The following is a 4,956-nucleotide window of genomic DNA, read 5'->3' on the forward strand; positions in this document are numbered from 1 at the left end:
AAGCCTCGTTCCGGCGTTTTGCCGCCCACTTCGTAGGAGGCCGGGGTGGTGGACGGTGAAGAGGAACTGCCGCACCACGTGATTGGCTGCACCGGGGCCCCTGCAGGAGGAGCTCCGTTTCACCGCTACACCCTCCTTTTTCAGGACACCCCTGAGCAAAAGGCTTTCTAGAGCGCTGAAAGGTGTAGGCAGCGCTGTACGTTTTTTAACATACACTAGAGCAGGGGTGTCAAAGTCCCTCCTCGAGGGCCGCAATCCAGTCGGGTTTTCAGGATTTCCTCCATGAATATGCATGAGATCTATTAGCATACAATGAAAGCAGTGCATGCAAATAGATCTCATGCATATTCATGTAGGAAATCCTGAAAACCCGACTGGATTGCAGCCCTCCAGGAGGGACTTTGACACCCCGGCAATAGGAGGTCCCTGCTCAGAAGAGCTTACAATCTAAACCTGTACGTCCTTAAAAATCTGATCTCCTTGCCACTTTTTATGTGCAATCCATTTTTATTTTCAAATAGCAAAGCAATCTACAAAGTACAGGCAACCGTGGAATAACAACAAAGCAGAGCCAGAATACAAAATAGATTAACCCAGCACCCCGCCACTTTTAGTCTCAGCCTAGGTTATGGCTTTGACACTTTAGCTCTGATGGATCCTAATGCGTTTCCCTCCCTATGCTGAGACTAAAAGTGGCAAAACTTTTGCCCTAAGGTCCGTGCCACTTTTAGTCTCAGCATAGGGAGGGAAAAGCATTAGGATCCGTCAGAGCTAAAGTGTCATAGAGGTCTGTCAGACCCATAACCTATGCTGAGACTAAAAGTGGCACGGACCTCAGATTTATAAGGACGTGCGGGTTTAGATCCACGTTTTACCCCTTATCTGGTCTGTGGGCCCTACCGCTCGCAAAAAGTTTCTGCAGTGATTTGCTGACGTTTGTTGTAGCCTGTGAGAGATGGATCTACTTTAGATCTTACTGCTGTCTAAGCTTGACCTGGCTGAATCCTAAATTGCACTAGTCGAGAAATCAAAGGGTGTAATTTAACTGAGACCTTAAAAGGTGTAATTAGGTACCTTATTATGGACTGGCAGGATAGTCATGCGCCAGTAAGGTGCAGTGTGTGGTTCCCATAATATGTGTATGGGGTTGTTTTTTTAATTTCTCTTTTTAGAAAGTTTGGGTCTAGATGGGTAGTTATGAATGACAGTGAGATTAATTTTTCTGCTGGTTTATTTTCATGTATTCTTTCAAATAAGTTGTTAATTTCCCTAGAATTTTGAAATAGCTGTCATTTGTCCTCACAAATTGAGCTCTACTTGTTGCTTCCCTGACAGTTTGTAGAATTAAATAACTAATATTGATTTATAGGTTGTAATTAAGCCAAGTTTAGTGTTCTGTCATCAGTGTTCTGTTTTCTCTTCTCTTTTTTGAAACTGCTCATGTATTCTAGTCATAAAACTTTGCTGGACCATATCCCGGAGGTGATTAATATACTGTGTTTCCCCGAAAATAAGCCCTAGCATGATTTTCAGGGTAGGTCTTAATATAAGCCTTAGTCCTTGGATTCACCAGCAGCAGCACTTCTCCCTGCCTCTGCTGCACCATCCTTCCATCTCTCCCTCCCCTCTGAATCCCGCCGACTGCGAGCCCTCCAGAGCAGCATTGGCAGCACTCTAAACAGGCTGCTTCACACGTTACCGATGGCATCATCAGTGATGAGGCAGAGGGAATGCCCCGGCAGGAGAAGGCCGCGAAGCAGCCTGTTTAGAGTGCTGCCGACGCTGCTCTGGAAGGAGGTATGTAGGGAGGGGAAAGGGCTGCTCAAGGGTTCTGCTGCACGAGGGAGGGAGGGATAGAAGCTGGGCAAGGGTTCTGCTGCATGAGGAATAGAAAGATGCTGCAGAGGGAAGGCACAAGGGGATAGGTGCCAATCTGGGGCAACCGGATTACCATCCCAGGGTGGCTCACTATTCTTTGAATGACCTAGCTTATCATGGGCCATGGGGGTAACACAACAGCTGCTTCTCTGGCCACCACAGCAATGACCAAAACGTTCTCCAACTAGAATTGGGGTACTTTCAGCACTGCACTGACTGACTGACTTCAGATCCAGGACTGGCATCCAGTCATCCGAGTCTTTCTTGGGCATGATAAAGAATTTAGAGCATCTGTCCAAGCCCGATTACTTGGTTGGGATGGTTTCTACAGCTTTAATATCCAGGAGCTGGTTTTATGTTTAGAATTTATATCACAATTTTTAAATATACAAAATAGTACAAGCTACTTTACATATACTGAATCTCAAACGTATGCCTCGACATTTTATGCATCAATAAGCTAATATATTTGTGGTATCTGTTAGCCTTTCTTCTCAGAAGAGCTTACAATCTAATTACGATAGTCACACAGAGGGAGCTAAAAGGTGGTATGGGACTATTAAGGGAATGACAGACATATGTCGGTTGGGTCAGTGTTTAAAAGCAGCTTCAAATAAGTAGGTTTTTAGTCTAGCTTTGAATACCAGCAGGGGTAAAACAAGATCAGGGGTACATTTATTTTAACTTCCTTTTGAGCAAGCACAATTTTTTTTCTGTAGTATTATTTAATAGTTATTTTCACGCAGCCTTCTTTAATCCATAAGAATATTGTTGTTTTGAATTTACTTTTTTCTGTTAGTTTTGTTGCTCACTAAATATTTTATAACCTGTTTTTGCTACAATTACATTACATTACATTACTGACTTCTATTCCGCCTGTATCTTGCAGTTCAAGGCAGATTACATCAAAAGATGACTGGACATTTCCAGGAAAAATTACAATTTAAAGAGCTGGTTACATAATAGAGTCGTGAGGGGGGATTAAAAGCTAAGTAGAAGAATAAATGGGCCTTTTTGGAAAACTAAGGGCTCAAATAGGGCGCTGGTCTTTGACCTAAGGACCACTGGTCTGACTCAGCAGTGGCAAATCTTATGTTCTTTTACTAAGGTGCGTTAATCACGCGCTAAACGCTTATGCGTGCATGTTAGTCTATGGACATGTTAGTGTTTACCGCACGCTAAAACGCTTAGTGCACCTTTGTTAAAACAGGGGGTGAATGTTCATATAGAATCTAGTGCATAGGTTGGGGCAATAGTTGGCATATTGATGTTACCCTTTCAAGATGTTAAGCGGCGAAAAGGGCGAATAGAATGCTAGGAATGATTAAGAAGAGATCGGAGAGGGTTATCATGCTGCTGTCCCGGCCATGGTGCGCCCTCACCTGGAGTACTGCGACCAGCACTGAAGAAGGACACGGTACAACTCGAAAGGGTCCAGAGAAGAGCGACTAAGATGGTTAAGGAGCTGGAGGAGTTGCCGTACAGTGAGAGATTAGAGAAACTGGGCCTCTTCTCCCTCGAACAGAGGAGATTGAGAGGGGACATGATCGAAACATTCAAGGTACTGAAGGGGATAGACTTAGTAGATAAAGACAGGTTGTTCACCCTCTCCAAGGTAGGGAGAACGAGAGGGCACTCTCTAAAGTTGAAAGGGGATAGACTCCGTACGAATGTAAAGAAGTTCTTCTTCACCCAGAGAGAGTGGTAGAAAACTGGAACGCTCTTCCAGAGGCTGTTATAGGGGAAAACACCCTCCAGGGATTCAAGACAAAGTTAGAGAAGTTCCTGCTGAACCGGAACATACGCAGGTAAGGCTAGACTCAAATAGGGAGCGATTGCCATACAGTGAGAGATTAGAGAAACTGGGCCTCTTCTCCCTCGAACAGAGGAGATTGAGAGGGGACATGATCGAAACATTCAAGTACTGAAGGGAATAGACTTAGTAGATAAGGACAGGGAGAACGAGAGGGCACTCTCTAAAGTTGAAAGGGGATAGATTCCGTACAAACGTAAGAATTGCCACTGCTGGGTCAAACCAGTGGTCCATCATGCCCAGCAGTCTACTCATGCAGCGGCCCTCTGGTCCAAGACCAGCACCCTAACTGAGACTAGCCCCACCAGCGCACGTTCCTGTTCAGCAGAAACTTGTCTAACTTTGTCTTGAATCCCCTATAACAGCCTCTGGAAGAGCGTTCCAGCTTTCTACCACTCTCTGGGTGAAGAAGAACTTTCTTACGTTTGTCCGGAATCTATCCCCTTTCAACTTTAGAGAAGTTCTTCTTCACCCAGAGAGTGGTAGAAAACTGGAACGCTCTTCTGGAGGCTGTTATGGGGAAAACACTCTCCAGGGATTTAAGACAAAGTTAGAGAAGTTCCTGCTGAACCAGAACATACGCAGGTAAGGCTAGACTCAAATAGGGAGCGATTGCTACAGCTTTGTAAAAGGAGTTAAAGTAATTCAGTCACAATTTCAACACCATTAATTTAAGCATACAGCATTTATGTAAATAACCAGCATGCAATTAGTTCTGATCGAAATTTCTGAAAGGGATTAAAAATCAAACTTATCCTGCTGATCTAAGACCCTAGCAATAGGGGAGAAAAAACCAGAAGGAAGATTCACACACTAGCAAAAAGCAGATGCCATTCAAACATATATCCAAGGCTGGTACAAGGGCTTGCCCAGTTTGCAATTTGTTTTGGTGCTGTAACAGGGCATAAATTGATGCCGAGTTGACAAATAAGTGATCATACCCAAAACTGCTTATCGTCACTGATTTATAGTCCACCTATCCTATGGGCTCCTTTTACGAAGCCGCGTTAGTGGTTTTAGGGCACGCAATTTTTTAGTGCTACGCGGCTAGAACTAATGCCAGCTCAATGCTGGCGTAAGCGTCTAGCGTGGCCGGCAGTTTAGCGTGCGCTATTTTGTGCTAACGCTAACGCTGCTTCGTAAAAGGAGCCCTATGTTTCTGACTGGATCACAATACATATAACATGTAAAATAAAACATAACATCAAATTTTATTTTTTTACCACAATACCTCTCAGTTCTATGCGGTTAACAAAATACTAGAT

Source organism: Geotrypetes seraphini, chromosome 7 (assembly GCF_902459505.1).
Source record: "Geotrypetes seraphini chromosome 7, aGeoSer1.1, whole genome shotgun sequence".
Taxonomy (NCBI): Eukaryota; Metazoa; Chordata; class Amphibia; order Gymnophiona; family Dermophiidae; genus Geotrypetes; species Geotrypetes seraphini.